This window comes from Camelus ferus, chromosome 13 (assembly GCF_009834535.1).
Source record: "Camelus ferus isolate YT-003-E chromosome 13, BCGSAC_Cfer_1.0, whole genome shotgun sequence".
Lineage (NCBI taxonomy): Eukaryota > Metazoa > Chordata > Mammalia > Artiodactyla > Camelidae > Camelus > Camelus ferus.
The window spans coordinates 67250022-67270058 of record NC_045708.1 but is presented as its reverse complement, the minus strand read 5'-3'; positions in this window follow the sequence as shown (position 1 = coordinate 67270058).

The following is a 20037-nucleotide window of genomic DNA, read 5'->3' as shown; positions in this document are numbered from 1 at the left end:
ACATAAATTTTCATCCCAAAATAGCATATCATTGCAGAAGACTACTGAGCCCTTTGCTTTACTTTCCCTAGGACCTAACTTTACATTCTTAAGGCCTTATGTATTATAGTACCATTTTGTTATTTACCATAATGCGTTGCTGTATTTAGCACAGTGAGTAGCTTATGGCACGTAAGAAGAATATTCATTTTTGATTACTCATTCATTTATTCCATCAGAAACATTTATTAAAAAGTTAAACACCAGGTAAGTACCACAGAACGACTCTGTAAGGCACTTTCCAGTGTGATGAAATCTGATACAGATGAGAAGTGAGTTCCAAATTATATTTAGTTTGACCTTACTCTCTGGAGTTTTCTGTTAAGAGAATTCCCAAACACATTTATGGGGGGTGTGTGTGTGTGTAAAATAAGCTCTGATTTCTATATTTGTTTCACTCTTTTCCACATTGTATTTCCTCAAGGAACATTGTGTTCTTTCTGGCAGTACTGTATTAGTTTACTTTAGGGCCCTTCATTTCAGCCATGGAGACAATAGGATCACGAGGAATTATGACCATGTTTTCATTAATCTCTCATTCAATACACATTAAAGAAACCCTTAATTCACCAAGCTCCATATCACTGCTAAGAACACCAAACATGCATTTCTTCACTTGGGCTGCCTGCCTCTCCTTCCTCCCCTAAAGTACTTCCGTGACTCTTGGCTGGTGCAGAAAATGATGTTCCTTCTTTTTGCTGGATTAGCACAATTTTATTTGCAATAACGTGATGCTAGATTGGATTAAAGGAAATTTAAAGGCTTAGGAGCTGCAATGATTCAAAGGTTCCCAGAAACTGTCTTGCCTGAAGGATCTCCATTCAATGACCACGAATTGCCATGTTGGCAGGTAAAAGTCCCAAAATCCAGAATTCCAACATGTCCAGAGTGTATCAGGCCATTCTTTCTAAAGTGGAAGTTTTGTCCTTGACCAGCTAAAAAGTGACCAAAATCTCTGATTCCATATCGATAAAATGCCAGAAGACCTGGTGAATAATAATTTCTTGGGACAATCAAACTTTTTCTAGTCCTCTATCTTCACCGATGCAAAAAAGACCAAGACCGCAAAAGAAAGGGTCATTGTCACTGGGAACCCTGAGTCACCCATGTCCCAAAGCATGTCTCTGTGTTCAGTATGTTTGGTAGACTTTTCGTTATACTGTGGATTCATCAGGACATGGTTTTTCCCATAAAGCTTTAAGATTTGTCTCCCTAACTTCTTCATTATAAAGCCATATGGGAGATTGGCTGGAATGGCATCTAAATTCTCCTCCTGGATTTATAAAGTTTGTGCATCAGGAGGAAACATTTTCTTCAGTGTCAACTCCATTTAGGGGAGCACTTTATGCTCTCTCCTGCTGTAGACGCTGCTGTAGCTGGAATCAACTCCTTGGAATTGTGCAAGCTAAACATACTATCTGAGCTATGGGCCTTTGCACACAATGCACAGGCTTCTTCAAAAGACACTCTTGCTTCCCCCTCTGGTCCTCCTTGTTTAGCCTCCATTCCTCTGTATGGTCTCCTAATTCCTGACTTCCTGAGCCTGGGAGAGGGGACCCTCCTCTCTGCTGCCACTGTGCCTTCCTGTACTCACTCCTATCAGCAATTTTCATACAATCATAAAGTTGAAGGTTTCCTGTGTACTTTTGTCTCCCCTGCTATTTCTTAATCTCAGGTATTTGGTCACTGTCATGTATCTTCAGTTCTCAGAGCAGAGCCAACCACATAAGCAGCTGGTGTGGGTTGCATCAACACATGAACAACTTTTCAATTTATCATATCCTCACTGTATTTCCCACTCCCCAGGGTTCCCAATATCCATGAAACACTTTGAGGAACTAGTGTGGAAGGGACTCACTGAGGCAGAAGGGCTGTGCACCACGTGGGAACCTGCTGTCTGTTCTTTCTGAGGAATGGAAACTCCATGTTCTCTGTGTCCGCAAAATTCCTCTCACAACAGTCACCTGGAATTACACTAGTGCTTTTGACTCTCAGGGTCATTGTGGTGTTTAAAACGTTAAATAAAGTACCCAAATCATGAAAACGCCTCATAGTTCCACCATAGTTTTAAAAAAATCAATTCAGGGTGTTTGTGCTGAAATAAAATCATGCTTTTTCTATAAGAAACAACATCTCACTGAACGTGACACCTACCCGCAGGCTGACAGCGTGGTAGAAATTGAACATTGTCTGCTGGCCAATCAGACAGCAACTCTAATGTAAGCCCTCATGTCTTCTCTCCTTCTAAAGTAGGAGACACAGAGCTCTGTGCTCCCGAGGGAGGTGAGGTCATTTTCAGTCAACTTGTAGTTTCTCCAGTCAACACAGGAAGGAGATGTCCTAGAGCTGATCCTCTCCTGAAGCCCTTTGGTGTCCCCTGGAGAAATGTGCTGCAGGCTGCATGTGTGGATGCTCTTGGAAGGGGGTGAGGGGCAGGGAACAGTGCTGCATCCCCATCAGGCTCCCCAGTATCCAGGACCAGTGCACAGAACATGCAACAGTCAACACAAGGCTGCTGGTGTGGAATTAGAGCTATTTATATAAAAGGGAGGGATTAGGAGTGAGGTAAATATCAGTGAGGCTGAGTAAAGGAGGAGGCCCCCACTTTGACGTTCAAGCATAATCTGTCATCTGTTGACATGTGTTATATGCACCCCAATAAATGGCTCTAGGAGAAAGGCTTCTCACAAACTTCAAAACTAATTCATAATCATTGAATTATTGAAGGAACAAAAGGTCTATTTCAAGTAATTTTCAACAAATTGTTATGAAAGCCAGGGTCACGATCACTCTTGTACATGGTGTTGTAATACACTAATTCAGCAGCTTGGCACTTCAAGAATTCTTTCCTGACTTTCTCAGACTTAGTCTGCAGCTTGCCTCATGGATGCTGTGTTCTCACCTGTTAGCCTGCTCTCAAGTAGGCCTCAGACAGTGTACTTCTTAAGGAAACACTGAGAGAATTGGGGCAGGAAATTGTTAGAAATGCAAAGGAAAAAGAGGAGGCCTCTCTCCAAGAATACAGGGAAGAACTTATGAAAGCTCAGAGCTGAGTCGCAGGTAAGAGTGTCAGGAGGACTCCTGTGGCCCCCTCAGTCTCAGATTAAATTCTGCCACAGTGTGAACCTTGAACATGAGAAGATGGTAAGAGGACTTCAGCCATCTCTCTGCACCCAGGGCGGCCCCTCTGTGTGAGGCAGAGCCCGACCACAAGGAGGAGGCAGTGAGACGCTAAGGCAGAGGCAGCGTCTTCCCTCTGGGGAAGAAGCAAGGCCTCAGGCCCTAGTCCTGCACCAGGCTCGGTGGGCAGGGAGCACGGTCCTGTCCTCCTCTCCTGAGCTACCACATGCATTAACACGAATGGCTTCAGTATTTCTAACAAACTTGGTGTATATGAACAAACGCCTTGATGGTAATTCAGAAAACCATTCTTCCTGTGCTAAGCCACCAACCTTTAGCATGATGATTCCACATTAGGGCAATTCACATGCTCATTCTCGACCCATGGGTTTAAATTGGAGGCAGCTTGGAAACACACACAGCACACTGTTTATTGGAAATAGTTTAAAGTAAATCACCACATGGATAATGTACTGATTTGTCTTCCTGTTGGACCACCAGAATAAAACAATGTATGCCACAGCTACAGAAAATGAGTCTGGTATCTGTCCAAACCAAGAGGGCTAGTGCACTCCCTCATTCCAAGCTGCCTTTCCCACATGACCCACCTCAATGGAATAACTCTCCTGTGTGTGCACAGGTGACCACTAATGTGTGATGGATTTTGTACATTCTCATTGCTTATTAAATATTTGTCTAGCAACAAGAGACCAATGGATTGTGGGACTCAGCACCCAGAAATAATAAATTTCTTTTTCAAAAGAGAAATTACTTTCTTCTGTGTATATTCTTTTTTATGATAAAGTAATTTTCATTTATTGAAAAAAATTTGCAATACTCAGAGAAGTATAAAAATAAAACATAATATCCAATCCCATCAATTAGTAAGAAATAAGAATAATCTTGATGTATAAAATATAGGCTTCTAGGCTTGTCCATGCTATTTGATTTATACATTTTTCAAAATAAAATAATTTTTACCTACCATGAATTGATTTCTTCTGAAGCAAACACACCCAAATGTATTAAGAAGAATAACTTGAGTTCATTTGGAGAAGGGTTTGCAGATAGATAGCAAATTCAATTGTTTCATATTGTTGGTGAATGAAAACTTTTATCAGCAAAGAATGTCCTGTCCATAACAATGAAGAGAAGGAAGAAGAGTGTTTCATTGTTGAGTTCACACAACTAAGGACATGCATGTAGGTAGACTGAAAGTGACCAGAAAGGAAGGATGAAATTCCATACTTTTTCTATATACAAGCAGGTAAGATCCATTTGTAGTTTTTAGCCTACATGTGACATGTCTCCTTGGATCAGTGGTATCCTGTTTTCCCATGAGGACTGGACAGCACAATTTACTGTGTCATCCTGAGCATCCTGTACCTTCTCGTAGAGAGTTCCCCCTATGCTCACTTGAAAATTGAGGTTGCTATCATGTAGGTAACTGCCTTCATCTTACAGAATAATAAAACTTTCATCCTCTCCCCAAGAAGGAATGGTTACAGCCAAGACTGAAACTCACTTAAGCTCCCAAGGTGAAAAACTTCTGGGTGGAGCCCTGAAAGTTGTAGATCTCTCTGAGCGGTAAAGTTGCCAGTGGTTTTCACAAGAAGATTCAGCTATTCTGCAACTGTTTTGGGGTTATCTGAAATAAACAACACATTTTATTTTTCTGGAGAAGAAACAGGTGATTTCTCAGCATGAACCCTATTTCAAAGCAGGCCTGCCCTTCTTCTACTTTCAGTCTCATCTATACTAGCAGAAACTAAAGTTTCAGGTTTGCTTTGTCCTTAATTTGACAATAGAAGTTTAGATTTATGCAAAAGATGCAGATGAATTCTAAACCTTGTATTTTGCAAAATATTAATCACAGTAAGTCAGGGACAGCAAGAAAAGAGACAGCAGGACTGGTGGATCCTTGCCAGGTTTCTCTCAGATTAAAGTTGGTATAGTCCCAAACTCAATGGTCACATTACTTTCCACACATAATAATCAACTGACTGATTATTTTAGGATCTGAGCCTATTTGCCTGAAAATATGGGTAAGAATCTCTTTTTTTTAATTCAAGTATAGTCAGTTACACTCTGTCGGTTGCTGGTGTACAGCACAATGTCCCGGTCATACATATATGCATGTATTCATTTTCATATCCTTCTTCATTAAAGGTTATTACAAGGTATTGAATATAGTTCCTTGTGGTATACAGAAGAAATTGACTGTTTTAAATTTACTTTTTTACTTAGTAGTTAATAGTTGCAATTCTCAAACTCCCAAATTTATCCCCTCCCACATCATGATAACCATAAGACTGTTTACCATGTTTGTGAGTCTGTTTCTGTTTTGTAGATAAGTCCATTAGTGTCTTCTTTTTTCTTTTGAAGATTCCACATAGGAGTGATATCATATGGCACTTTTCTTTCTCTTTCTGTCATATTTCACTTAGAATGGCATTCTCTGGGTCCATCCATGTTGTGGCAAATATTATTTTATTCGTTTTTATGGCTGAGTAGTATTCCATTGTATAAATATACCACTACTGCTTTGTCCAGTGCTCTTTCTATGCACATTTAGGGTGCTGCCATGCCTTGGCTATTGTATATAATGCTGCTATGAACATTGGGGGCCTGTATCTTTTCACATGGGAGTACCCTTGCTTTATGTTCAAAAGTGGGATTTCTGGATCATATGAAAATTTTATTTTTAGTCTTTTCAGGAATCTCCATGTTGTTATCCATAATGGCCGCACCAAACTACATTTCTGCCAACAATGTAGGAAGGTTCCCTTTTCTTCACACCTCCAGAATTTATCCTTTGTGGACTTTTGAATGATGGCCATTCTGACTGGTGTGAGATGATAACCTCATTTAATTTTGACTTGCATTTCTTTGATAATTAGCAACACTGAGCTTTTTTTCATGTGCCTATAGGCCATTTGTTTGTCTTTATTGAAGAATTGCTTGTTTAGGTCTTCTGCCTATTTTTGGATTCAGTTGTTTTTATGTTACTAAATTGTATGAGCTGTTTATATACTCTGGAAATTAAATGTTTGTCAGGTGCATCATTTGAAAATATTTTCTCTATTCTATAGTTTGTTGTTTTGTTTTGCTTATGGTTTCTTTTGCTGTGCAAAACCCTAAAAATTTAATTAGGTTTGCCACTGTCCAGTTTTCCCAGCACCACGTGCCAAAGTGCCTGTCTTTTCTCCACTGTATACTCTTGTCTCCTTCATTGAAGACCAATTGACTGTAGCTCTGTGGGTTTATTTCTGGGCTCTCTATTCTCTTTCATTGATCTGTGTGTCTGTTTTGGGGCCAATAGCATACTGTTTTGATTTCTGTAGCTCTGTGGTATTCTGTGATGTCTAGGAGGGTTATTCCTCCAGTTTCATTCTTTTTCTTTGGTATTACTTTGTTGATTCTGGGTCTTTTGTGATTCCAAATGAATTTTAGAAATATCTGTTCTGGTTCTGTGAGAAACGTCATGAGTAATATGCTAGGGATCACACTAAATTTGTAGATTGCCTTGGGAAGTATGGCCATTTTAATAATATCGATTTATTACCACAAAAGCATGGGATACTTGTCCATTTCTTTAAGTCATCTTTAATTTCCTTAATCAGTGTTTTGTAGTTATCTGCTTATAAGTCTTTCTCCTCCTTGGTCAAATTTATTCCTAAGTATTTTATTGTTGTGGATGTGATTTGAGTAGGGATGTTTCTTTACTGACTTTTTTTTTTTTTGGATATTTCTTTGTTAGTGTAAAGAAATGCAACTAATTTCTGTATGTTATTCTTGTATCTGGCTACCTTGCCGAATTTTTATCAGCTCCAGTGGTTTTTTGTTGAGCTTTTATATATACTATCATATCATCTTCATAGAATGAGAATTTTACTTCTTCTCTTCTAATTTGGATCCTATTTATTTTTTTTCCTGCCTGACTGCTGTCTCTAGGAATTCCAATTGTATGTTGGATAGAAGTGGTAAGAGTGGGCATCCTGGTCTTATTTCAGACTTTAGTAGGAAAGTCTTCAACTTTTCACCATTGATTATTATGCTGAATGTGGGTTTGTGAAAAATAGCTTTTATTATGTTGAGATATGTTCCTTCTATACCCACTTTGGTAAGAGTTTTTATCATAAATAGGTGTTGAATTTTATCAAATGCTTTTTCTGTATCTATTAAGATGATTATGTAATTTTTGTCCTTATGTTGATGTGGTTTATTGCATTGAATGGTTTGAATGAGAACCATCCTTGTGACCCTGGGAAAAAGCCACGTTGATCATGGTATATGATCGTTTTTATGTGTTGTTGGATTCTGTTTACTAATATTATCTTGAAGATTTTTGCGTCTATGTTCATCAAAGATGAGGGAGTGTAATTTTCTTTTTTGGTAATGTCTTTGTCTGGATGTGGCATCTGGGTGATGGTGCTTTCATAGAATAATTTTGGGGAGTATTTCCTCCTCTTCAGTCTTTTGGAAGAGTTGGAGAAGAATCAGTATAGTTCTTCCTTGTATGTTTGGTAAACTCCCCATCAGGTCCTGCAATTTTGTATGCAGGGAGGCATTTATTGCTATTTCTATTTCACTTTTAGTGGTGAATCTGCTCAAGCGATCTATTCTTCATTCAGTTTTGGTGGAATTTATGTTTCTAGAAACTTATCTATTTCTTCTGCGTTGTCCTATTTGTTTTGATACACTTGTTCGCAGAATTCTCTTACAGTTTTTTAAATTTCTGTAGTGTTGGTTGTAATTTCTCCTTTTTCCAGTCTTATGTTGTTCCTTTGTGTCTTCTCTATTTTCTTCTTGGTGAGCCTGGACAAAGGTTTATTGATTTTGTTTACTCTTACAGAAAAAAACAGCTCTTGGTTTGATTGATTTTTTTCTATTGGTTTTTAATCTCTATTTTATTTATATCAACTCTGATCTTTATTTTTTCTTTCCTACTGCTGGATTTAGGTTTGTTTGTTTGTTTTTCTAATTCTTTCAGCAGGAAGGATAGGTGGTTTATTTGAGATTGTTCTTGTTTATTGAGGAAAGCCTGTATTGCTATGAACTTCCCTGTTAGGACTGCTTTTGCTGCATCCCATAGATTTTGTGTGGTTGGGTTTTCATTGTCAGTTGTCTCAAAGTTCTAAATTTACTTCTTTGACTTCATCACTGACAAATTGTTTTTTTAGTAGCATGTTACTTAGTCTTTGCACAGTCATTTTTTTCTCATTCATTTTTCTGTCATTGATTTCTAAATTCATTGTGGTCAGGGAAGATGCTTGAAATAATTTCTATCCTCTTAAATTTACTGAGGTTTCTTTTGTGCCTGAGTATGTGGTCCATCCTAGAGAATATACCAGGCACACTTGAAAAGAATGTATATTCTGTCTTGGTGGGCAATGTAATGCCCTGAAAATATTAACCAAGTCCAACTGTTCAGTTGTGTCATTTAATATCTCTGTTGCATTACTGATTTTCTGTAAGTAAGATCTGTCCAATGATGTTGCTGAAGTGTTAATGTCTCCTACTGTTATTGTGTTCCCATTAATTTCTTCTTTTGTCTGTGAGTGTTTGTTTCATATATTAAGGTTCTCCTATATTGCGTACATGTATGTTAACAAGTGTAATATTCTCATGTATAGCTTCTTTGATCATTATATTGTCCTTGTTTATCATTCTTTATGGCCTTTGTTTGAAAGTCTATTTAGTCTGATATGAGTTTTCCTATTCCCACTATCTTGTAATTTCCATTTCTATGAAGTATCTCTTTCCAATTTCCCACTTTCATTCTATGTGTGTCTTTTACCCTCTAGTGGGTCCCATGTAGACAGCACGTTTGAGGCTCTTGTTGAAGTATTCCATCTGCCACTCCAAGTCTTTTGATTGGAGTATTTAGTCCATTGACATTTATGGTTGTTATTGATAAATGTGTGTTTATTGCCATTTTGAAATTTGTTTTCAACTCGATTTGATATTGCTTCTTCTTCCTTTCTTTTCCTTTTTGTGATTTCATAACTTTATTTTGTATTAGCTCAGATTGTTTCTGGCATTTGTGACTCTATAGTTTGCTTTTGATTTGTGATTACCCTGCTTTTTATGTATGGTAACCCATTACTATATTGGCTTTAGACTGGTAGTCATATAGAGATAAACACATTCTAAAAAGAATGAAAAATATGGGAAAAAAATCTACATTTTCTTACTCCCCTTCACACCTTTTATGATTTTGCTGTCTTCTCTTCCAACTTCATGTTTATTTCATTACAATTCATTGTGGTAGTTTCTCAATTTTTTTTCTCATTTCTGTAGCTTCCTGCTTCTTTTCTATTTAGAGTAGACTTCTCAGTATTTCTTTTAGGATAGGTTTAGTATTTCTGAATTCTTTTCATTTTTGCTTGTCTATGAAATTGTTTCTCCTTCTATTCTAAAGAAGAGTCTTGCTAGATAAAGTATCATAGGTTACAGCCTTTTCTCATTCAGGACTTTGAATACATCTTGCCACTCCCATCTGGCCAACAAATCTTGTGTATAGAAATCAGCTGAAGGCCTTATCGGAATTCCCTTTTAACCAACTTTCCTTTCTCTTGCAGCCTTTAGAATCATTTCTTTATCTTTAACTTTGGCCATCGTAATGATAATATGTCTTGGTGTAGGACTGTTTAGGTAGTTCTTTGGGACCCTCTGTGCTTCCTGTTCTTGGATATCTGATTCCTTTTTTAGGTTTAGGAAGTATTCAGTCACGATTTCTTCAAATACATTCTCATAATTTCAGTAGATAGAGAATTCTAATTTGGCTCTGTTGTTTTTCCTTTCAACACTTAAATTTTTCTCTCCATTCCCTTCTTGTTCGAATGCTTTAGAAAAAAATTCTGCTGTAATTGTTAGTCTTGTGCCTCTGTGGGTAAGGTATTTTCCCTCTTGCTTCTTTCAAGTTTTTCTCTTTGTCTTTAATATTTTACAATTTGAATATGATGTGCTTTTTAATTTGAGAAGTTTCTACTGACACATCTCCAAGCTCACTGAGTCCCTCCCAACCATGTTCAGTCTATTGATAAACCCATTAAAGCCATTCTTCATTGTGTCAATATGTTTTTGGTTTCCAGCGTTTCTTTTTAATTCTGGGAGTTTCCATCTCTCTCCTTGTAGTACTCATTTGTTCTTTCCTTCTTTCCATTAGAGTTCTTAGCATATTAATCATACATATTTTAAATTCCCTGTCTGACAATTTCAAAATTTCAACATGTCTGGGTCTCATTCTCATATGTGATTTTTCTCTTCAGACCACTTTTTATTTATTAATTTATTTATTTTTTGCCTTTTAGGGTCCCGTCTAATTTTTTGTTACAAGCTGGCATGATTTCATACGTTAAGGAACTGAGTTAAATATGTACTTAATGAGAACTTTATGTCATCTTTCTAGGAGTTAGGTTGTGTTTACCAATTCTTGTTATACCTGAGGTGTCAGGAACTGAAATTCCCTTACTGTTCTTGTTTTTATCTCTCTGTTGTTCTTTTGCTTTCCTTAGACAAATTTTCTTCTCCCATCTGAATGGGTGTGTCTCCCCAAAATTCACATGTTGCAAATCTAATGCCCAATTTTCTGGGTTTGGAGTTAGGGCCTATGGGAAGTGTTTAGTTCATGAGTAAAGAACACTCATGAATGAGTTTAATGCCCTTATAAATGTGGCCCAAGTGAGCTCCCTTGTCCCCTTGCGTGGGTGAGGATACAGCAAGAACTTGGCAGTCAGCAGCCCCAAAGAGGGCTTTCACCAGAAACCCACCATACTGGATCCCTGATCTCAGACTTCCAGCTGCCACACCTGTGAGAAATAAAATTCTATTGTTTAAGTACTGCCAGATCTGTGGGATTTTGTTATAATAGCCCAAATGGACTAAGATATCTTAAATAGGGTCTGAGACTTGCAGTTCTTCTAGCTGTGATCCCCTGTTAACATACAGGAGTCCTGTTGATGCAGTGGTGAGGTATGGGAAGGGGAAGTATCCTATAGCCCTATTGTTAAGTCTCAGTCTTTCAGTGAAGCTGAGATGAATATTTCCTTTACGAGTTGAAGGTTGGGGACAATAGGGGGAGAAAGAATTGGATAGATTTCTTCCCCCAGGTTGCTTTGGCTTTGATAATACCAAAGGCTGTTTGGGCCTGGCAAAATAGTTTCCATTGAAGGAAGGCTTTGTTAAGGAGAACACAAAGCTCTGGGCATATTTCAAATTTTTACATCCCCCTCCCTTGCTGGAATTATTCACAAGTTTTTCTCCTACTTTCACAACGAGAACCTGAAGGTTTTTTTCTTAGAAGTAAAACTCAAGAAAGTATGGGGCACCCCCTTAGACCACCATCCTCCATGTTTTTAAGTCATAACTTATTCCACACTAACCCTCTCTCAACTCATCAGTTACAGTGGAAGTATTCCCACCCCTGCTGGGGACTGCCCTTGGTGAGCTATTATGCTCTGTTCACCTACCTGTCTCTCCAGACTGGGGGACAGCAGTTAACCTATGACCTCTATGTTCCCATGTATCTAGGAAGACTTGTTGATTTCAGTTTTCTCAGCTAATTTTTTGTTGTTAGAATCATGACTTGCAAGCTTTTTAAATGTCAGACCAAAAATGGTGTGCCTTTACATTCATAAGTGATTGAAACTTTATTTTCACATATACTATTTTAGTGATATTTTGGAATTAAATATTTCCAAGACTGAAATATTGATTTCACTAATGCATGTTATTTTTTGTGCTCTATGGAAATTTGGCCAACATTGAAATTACTGTTATTGAATGTAAAAAATCACAATTGAAATGGCCAAGCTATGAGCTATCTTAAAAGAATTCTCACTGACTAAATTTCCTAAATACTTATTATGATTTTCTGTTTTGTATTTTGCCCTTGAATCAGTTGTGTTAATTTATATTTTAAGAAATTTATTTATGCAACTTTTCTGTTATTTACATAAAATTATTCATTAATACCTTAGTGTTTAATATTTGTAGGATTTTAATGGCAAATAGACACTTTTTTCATGTCTGATATGGTCTCATTTCTCATATGTTGTTTGTGCCTTCTGTTCTGTTTATATTTGCTGAGAATTTCTTAAAATGAAAGCCTGAAGGCAAAAAATTCTGTCAGCTTTGTTTTTTGACATTTAAAAATGCATTTAATATACTTATAAGTGGTTAGCCCTTATACTTTTACAGTACCTGACTCCCACTCAACCACTGCTTCCATGTTTTACCTTTTTTAAAAAATTGAAGAATAGTTGATTTACAAAATTATATTCATTACAAATGTATACAGCATACTAATTCAACAGTTGGACAGACTACACTCTACTCAAAGCTATTATGATGTAATGGCTGTAATCCCTGTGCTATGCAATGTCTCCTTGTTAGATGTCTGTTTTATACATTGTAGTGTGTGTCTTTTAATCATGTACCCCTAATTTGCCCCCTGGCCGTCCCTCTCCCCACTGGTAACCACTAGTTTGTTTTCCACATCTGTGAGTGTGTTTCTATCTTGCATGTATATTCTTTTATATTACTTTTTACATTGTGCAGATAAATGATATCACATAGTGTTTGTCTTTCTCAGTTGACTTATGTCAGTAAGAATACTGTTCTCCAGGTGCACCCACATTGCCACAAATGGCAGAGACTCAGTCTTTTATAGAACTAAGATATATTTCTTTATATGTATATTTACATGTACATACACTACATGTCTATCAGTTCAGCTGATGATAGGGGCTTGTGTTGCTTCCATGTCTTGGCTATTGTAAATAGTGTGCTATAAACACTGGGGAGCATGTGTCTTTTCAAATTTTTGTTCTTTTTCACATACAAACACAGGAATGGAATCGCTGGATCATATGGTAGCTCTGTTTATAGTTTTGTGAGGAACCCCTATACTGTCTTCCATAGTGGCTACACCAATTTATATTTTGACCAACAGGGTACAAGTGTTCAAACCATACTTTAAAAGTTTTTATTTTCCATTCGCTTGAAAAATATTTTTAGTATATAGCTAATAATGGTAGACATTTTTCATTCAGCTCTTTAGAAAGTTTATTCTAATTTCTCTTAGTTGATATAATTTCTAGCAATGTTTGTTTCCAATCCTAATTTTTCTTGCTCTGTATGTAGTGTTTCATTTTTTCACTAGTTTTGTACAAGGTATTTATACTTGGTTTTTACTGCTAGTGTGTGAGATACATGGCCATATTTATCTTCTGTTTGTTTTGCTCGGGGTTCCATGAGATTTTGATCTGACATTTGTTAGCCTTTCACTACTTTTAGAAAATTCCTGGCCATTTTCCCTTCAAACATGTTTTCTTCTTCCTTCTTTACTTCTTCTATTTGTATTTTTCCAATTACCTACAGTAAATCTTTAGACCTTGTCCTGTGAGATGTTCTTAGCTACTGAACACTCAGCTGCATTTTTTTCTCTTTCTCCTTGATTTCCATGTGGTTAAAATGAATTTATCTCTCTCGGGTTCTTGGGTTCTCAGATTCTTTACACCAATTTGCCTGCATCTTTTTAAGTTAATTACACTAAAATAAAACTTAATCACTGATATTGTGCTTTACTTTTATAGGATTTTCATTTAACTCTCTAAGTAGTGTCCATGTCTTCACTAAATTTCACATATGTTCCTGAGTGTTTGTCACCTTTTCACTAGATCCTTCAGCATAATAATAATAGGAATTTAAACTCCCTGCTCTGATTGAACCAAAATTTGATCTATCTCTGATTTTGTTTCTGTTCCTCATTTTTTCTGATTATAATGGACTGTTATAACGTGTTTTGGTTTTGTTTTTCTGCTTGATTACATTTTAATTGTATGTTTGGCATTGTAAAACAGTAGATATTGAGATAATAACATTTACATTTCAAAATTTTCAGTTGTTGTAATTGTGGGGGCATTGATTAAGTGCAGTGGTGTCCACCTGGCTGGGCTTTGTTTTGCTGTAGCTACATCAAGTACACTACAAGCTTCCCATTCCTCCATTGGAATTTTGCCATGGCATTGATCTGAGTGGGAGGTCTGAGGATTTCCTGAGTATTCCTGTTCCACTCTCAACTTTTAGCAGCCCTGCAGACCTGTCTTACAGTGTCTCTCTGTGCCCTTGACCTATTCCAATGGTAGACTGCTGCATTTGTCACCCAAGGCAAGGCTTTGTTGAAGGCCTGTGTGCTCCTAGGTTCTCCAGGTCTTCCTGCTGCACCTCAAACCTTGGGAAACCAAGTCAGCCTGTCCAGCCAAGGATGTCACACATCTCCTTCCCGGCATCTGCTGTTTCTTATGAGCACCTGATGGAGGCCAGTGGGACACTTTTTATAAATAGATGTGGATTCATCTCATGTCAAGGTTGCTTAGGATTCTAGCACTCGCCAATGAAATTATTTTATATGATACTCTAGTGACTGTATGTCATTATGTATTTGTCAAGAGCCACAGAATGCACAACATCAAAAGTACACCCTAATGGAAACTATGGACTTTGGTTGGAAATAATGTGCCCATGTTGATTCAATGATTGTACCAAATATGCCACAGTGATGAGGGATACTGAGGGTAGAGGAGTATATATGGGTGGGTGGGTGGGTGGGGCTGTGTGGGTACTGTGTGTATTCTCTGCTTAATTCTGCTGTGAACCTGAAACTGCTCTGAAAGTATAGTCTATTAAAAATAAATAAATCTATAAAATAGATAAAATTTAAAAAAAGATTCTAACACTCACCCTGCCTTGAAGAAATTTATTAAAATTTTAGTTACTTTTTCTCATGTGTATAATTTGCCAATGGATAAAAAATTTCTGTGGCTTCTGAAAGGAGATTTGGACCCTTTGGAATTCAGTTTATCTTCTTAGCTAGTGACCTAAATCATTCGTGGATTTTTAAAAGCATGATCTTATAAATTCTTTGGTCTTTCCTTTTTTTCAGACTGTGACAATATTTTCCTGAGGCATTTGGAGTCTCAGCAATTTGGAACACAGGTATCTTGTCTTTTGATTCATCAATCTAGCTTTGCCAGTTTCACAAAGTATGAACATTTTGGACACTTTGATCCTCCTACTCTATATTGATTTTCTGTTTTGTTAAGTATGCTTTCATTTTTAGTTTGGTTATTCTACTTTTTCTGTAGTTGTATCACATGTAGAGATTGATACTTAGCTTGTTTTCAACTTCAATTCTTTACTAGCATCAGGCTTTGAGGTCATGAATTTCACTGAAATTACTGATTTGGCTGCATCCTGAAAGTTTGATGTATAGTATTATCAGTATTGTTCATAATAAAATATTTTGTAATTTTCAATATAAAATTTTATTTGTCCTATAGGTTATTTATATAAATAAATAAGAATTTCTAGTTACATTTTTGTCAGCATTTTTTAACATTGTCTTATGGTAAATTTGTATATTCAGCTTGACTTTAATTCTTAAAGTTGAAAAAGTATGTTTTCTACAGCGTTTGATCACAGTTATCAATATAATAAATTTCTATTTGTTCAGTTTTGCTAATTCCCGTATACAAAGCTCCAGCTTCACTACTGATTTTGTGTGTTTGCTCTAACGATCAATCACAGAAGAGGGATGAGTGTGCTTTTCAGATTGTAGCCTTAACTATTCTTTTAGTTCTACCCACTTCCTCTTAATTTGTTGGAGACTATGTTATAAAGTACATACAAATATAATACTATTATGTCTTTCTGGAAAACTGGAACTGTCATTTTTCTATATGACTACATATAGGCTTTTTTACTTTTAAAGTCTACTTTTATATGCTGCTATATATTCCATGCACAGACTATCATTTCAGTTTTCATGGAGCTCTTGTAAACAATTCTGTTTTTATAGGATACTAAATTTTTTGTTTTCTATAGTACATTGTTTATTATTTGTGTAGTGGATCAAACCCCCTGTCTTTACGTTTGACCTTTCATAGCATTATATTTTAATGTTTCTCAAGAATAACATAAGCTTTAGTTGATATTATGTACATACTATGCATTATTCCAGTTGCATTAATTTCATTTTTATTTACTTTATTGCTATATACTCATTGCTATATGCTTTTGTATAATATATAATTTCACACTTTCATTCCACTTGGACTATTATGAGTTTATTTTTCTCTCTTTTGTTTTCTTTCAGAGAGACTGAATATATTTAATTCCTCCATTTGTCTTCAGTTTTTTTAGAAGATATGAATTGAGTTCAGCCTGTTGCTTAGCTCAGAATTTAAAACGCGCATTCCTAACACATCATGATTTAAAAGAAACAATGGCTTTATTCTGCTTTTAGGAAACGAGGTCTGGGAAGGTACATGTATACCTTGGGACATATGTGTTACTATTATAGCGAAAATATTCCTCCCTGCCCCCATCATGTGACAGTAATCCTACCTCTTCATGATGATCACAGTCAATTTTCATGATAACTACAAGGACGCTGACTCATTCCTCTACCTGTTCTATTGGCACAAGATGCCCAGAAGGAATAGGCAGCAGCTTGGCTGCAGCTTAGTGGCCCCTTAGTTTTTCCCCTGGTGGAAACATTCCCTCTCTAGGAACCAGGATCTCTGGAGCCACAACCCAAGGTTTTCAAGTTCAGGAAGCACAAATTCCCCTAAAGGTGTCACCACGAGAGATACAGAGTGGGACTATTAGTCATTCTGCCATTGGACTCCAATCCTGTGTATTATGCCTACTGGGTGCACAGAACCCTATCATGACTAAGGGTTTAAGTTATTTACCTTATCCAGAATAATGGTACCCCATCCTCACAGAAGTCATGGTTAAACTGACCTCTCGGTTGCCTCTATAACAATATGTTCCACAGCTCTACTGGGCAAGCAAGTGTTGAATCTTATGATTTGTGGTAGAACCAGTGGAATGCATGTCCCACGACTGTAGGCTCATTCTGTGTTGTGGAAGTGGCCAAATTCATCCCGAAAAATTGGGGAAAAAGCTCATCTTGGGAGGGATGTGTTGACATACTGCTATGGTCTTTACCAGCACAAAGAGCAAGCTAACTGAAAAGCCATAGTTTTAAAGAGAAATGTATATGTTTTCCCCCAAATTTCGCTGCTTTATCACCTAGGACTATCCTTTACTTTCTAATCATTATCAGCTACTGGACAGACCCAAAGGGCACAACATAGCAGAATTCAGCTGAGTATATGCAAATGTTGGGAAACCTAAGAAAGATAGTATAGCTACACAGGGTAGCTCCTTGTCAGGTCATGGCTGCAATTTCTCCACCGTTCACAGCCAAGCAAATACCACGACAAGTGAGAGAGTTTCATTGACAGACAGCTAAACCACCTCTTATGCAGGAATTAGGTGAGCTGGTTTTGTAGTTTAAGATTTGTATTTTACATCTATAATTGTAATATGACTGTTAGGCTCCCAATTCTTAAAAACAAGTGGAGGTGTGTGAGAAGGTAAACACCCCCATAAAGTATGTGTAGATATAAACAAACTGAATCCAACAAAGCCAACAACACTGAATGAGACTCACTGCAGTGGATGAATGCAGAGGCATTTGGAGCTTCCATTTTGCATTAGAACCTGGCTTCCCTTTCAGTGTAGCTCTAATGGACACCTTCCCCCACCCCCACCCAACAATAGTAGTCTGTGAACTCTGATCAGGTAAACTCTCATCTCCTAGTAAAAGGAAACATTAAACCAGCAGTGAGATTTCCCCTCTATAAATGGGATCTTAAGAGAGTTTACGCTGAGCACCATCACTCCTACAGTGAGCCCTGACACCCAAGTGACAAATTATACATTCCTCGACGTTCCTTAAAATGGACCCTCCCTGACAAGTGCTGGGAATTTGTAAAGGAGGTATAAATACACATCTGTCTTTAGCACACCGAGGCAGATGCACAAAACTGTCATTTCAGTATTCCCTTTACCTCATGTCCCAGACAGACTATGGCTGAGTCTCCTCGGTTGATGCACTGCATTTCAGCTTGTGAGCAGGGTGATGTGATTATTATGACCAGATAAGCACTCCAGCTCTGTTGCCTTACATTGTGTACATTTCTGAGTGCCTGTTCTTGGCCTTGTTTATTTCTGTGCTCAGCAATATACAAAGTGATTCAGTTTTGCCTTGTGGTGGCAAACATTTTGTCCCACTGACCACTCTCTCCAAGTCTAAAGGGCACAAACCTATGAATCTTATCCACAGAGGCCAATATTCCTTTGTATCCACATTTTCCACACCTGAATGACTGCACTCAGGTTTCTGAACTGAAAATGCTTCAAGTGTGAGCTGCTGAGAATGCTGCTGCATCCCCAGCTCTGTTCCTTCACTAAACTCTGAGTAGCAGGATGGGAAAATGAGACTCTTTCTGGCAGGATTCTCACCAGACACCAAGCTGAATGCACTAGGTGACTAATAAGCACAATGTCTAAAATAAGATGCCAGACCACTTTTTCAGAGTTAAAGTAATAGACAATGAAAACACTTAATTTCAGCCTCATTGACTGCCTTCAGTTTTGGATCTCATTTTAATCATTCATCCTTTTCCAATATTACACTTTTGGGAATTAGACTTATGGAATACAATTTCTTAAAGTATTTTTCTTGAAGCAATTACAGAAAATGGAAGCTGAAAATAAGACTATAAATTAATTCCCCCTCTGTAAATAAATATCTATCATGCTTTAAAGACAAACATATCTAAGTGTCCTTTCAGTCTTCATCTCAAAACACATCTTCACTTCCTCATTGTCAACAATGAAAAGTTAATGGAAACAGAAGAGAAGACAGCTTGAGAGCCAAATAAGACCAATACCTGGAGAAAAAGGAAAGACAGAGAGAGAGAGAGGGAGGGAGACAAATCCCTTGTATCTAAGTAACTGAGAAAGGATTAAATTTGTTTGGTCTTGGGTCATGTGCCACATGTCTCCCTTAATCAATCATGGTGGCTCAGGAATTACAAGGCTGTGGTCATTTCCTCACCTTGGGTTGAAATCTTAAATATGTCACGTTTATTTTCAGGATTCTAGAAAAACCTGTTCCTGACTGTGTTGCATATACTTTTAGTTATAACATGCTTTGCAGTTCAAATATTGTATCAGTGTATTTTACAAAGTGAGCTTGTGGCCGTCCAGCTAAGGACAATGCTCACCTAGCTGCTCATGCAGCTGAGAAAGACCACGGACAGAACGTGCACTAGAGCACGTGCTCTGGGTGAGTCTTGGCCGTGGATCTTTGTGACTGTAGCCCATCTGCCTTCCTCTCCCTTCCTACCTTCTGACACACAGATGTGGCGATGAAACCACATCCCTGATGGTTAAAAACCTGTATCAGAAAGTGGTAACTAACACATCCTGTGCTCATCTTACAGAACAGCAGATAAAGGGACAGCTTTATTTTTTCTTTCTTTCTTTCTTTTTTTTAAGCCCTCTTCTTATAATACAACCAAAGTGACTGAAACAACTGGTACCAATATGGCTGAACAGACTCTGAGCAGAACAGACTTGCTTGTCCCATGCGTGACCTATTTATATCACAGCCTGCTTGTTTCCCACCAACACCCCATGAATCTGCACACGCATCACATGAAGAAGCATGGAACTCGGGTAGTCCTGCAATCACACCAATGAGCTCACTTTTTCCTCACTTCCAACAACTTTTTCTCACAGCATAAATCCATCCTGCTCCTTTATCCCATCAACATCCCAAGCACTTACCCTTCTGGGGGGCAGAGCTAAGACTTGTTATCCTGCCTCATTGCTTGCTTGCCTCCCAAATAAACCCTTTCTCTGCTGCAAACCTCAGTGTCTCAGAGTTTTGGCTTACATCTCCTCAGGAAAATGAATCTGGTGCCATAGTGGCAGATGTCAAGCTTATAC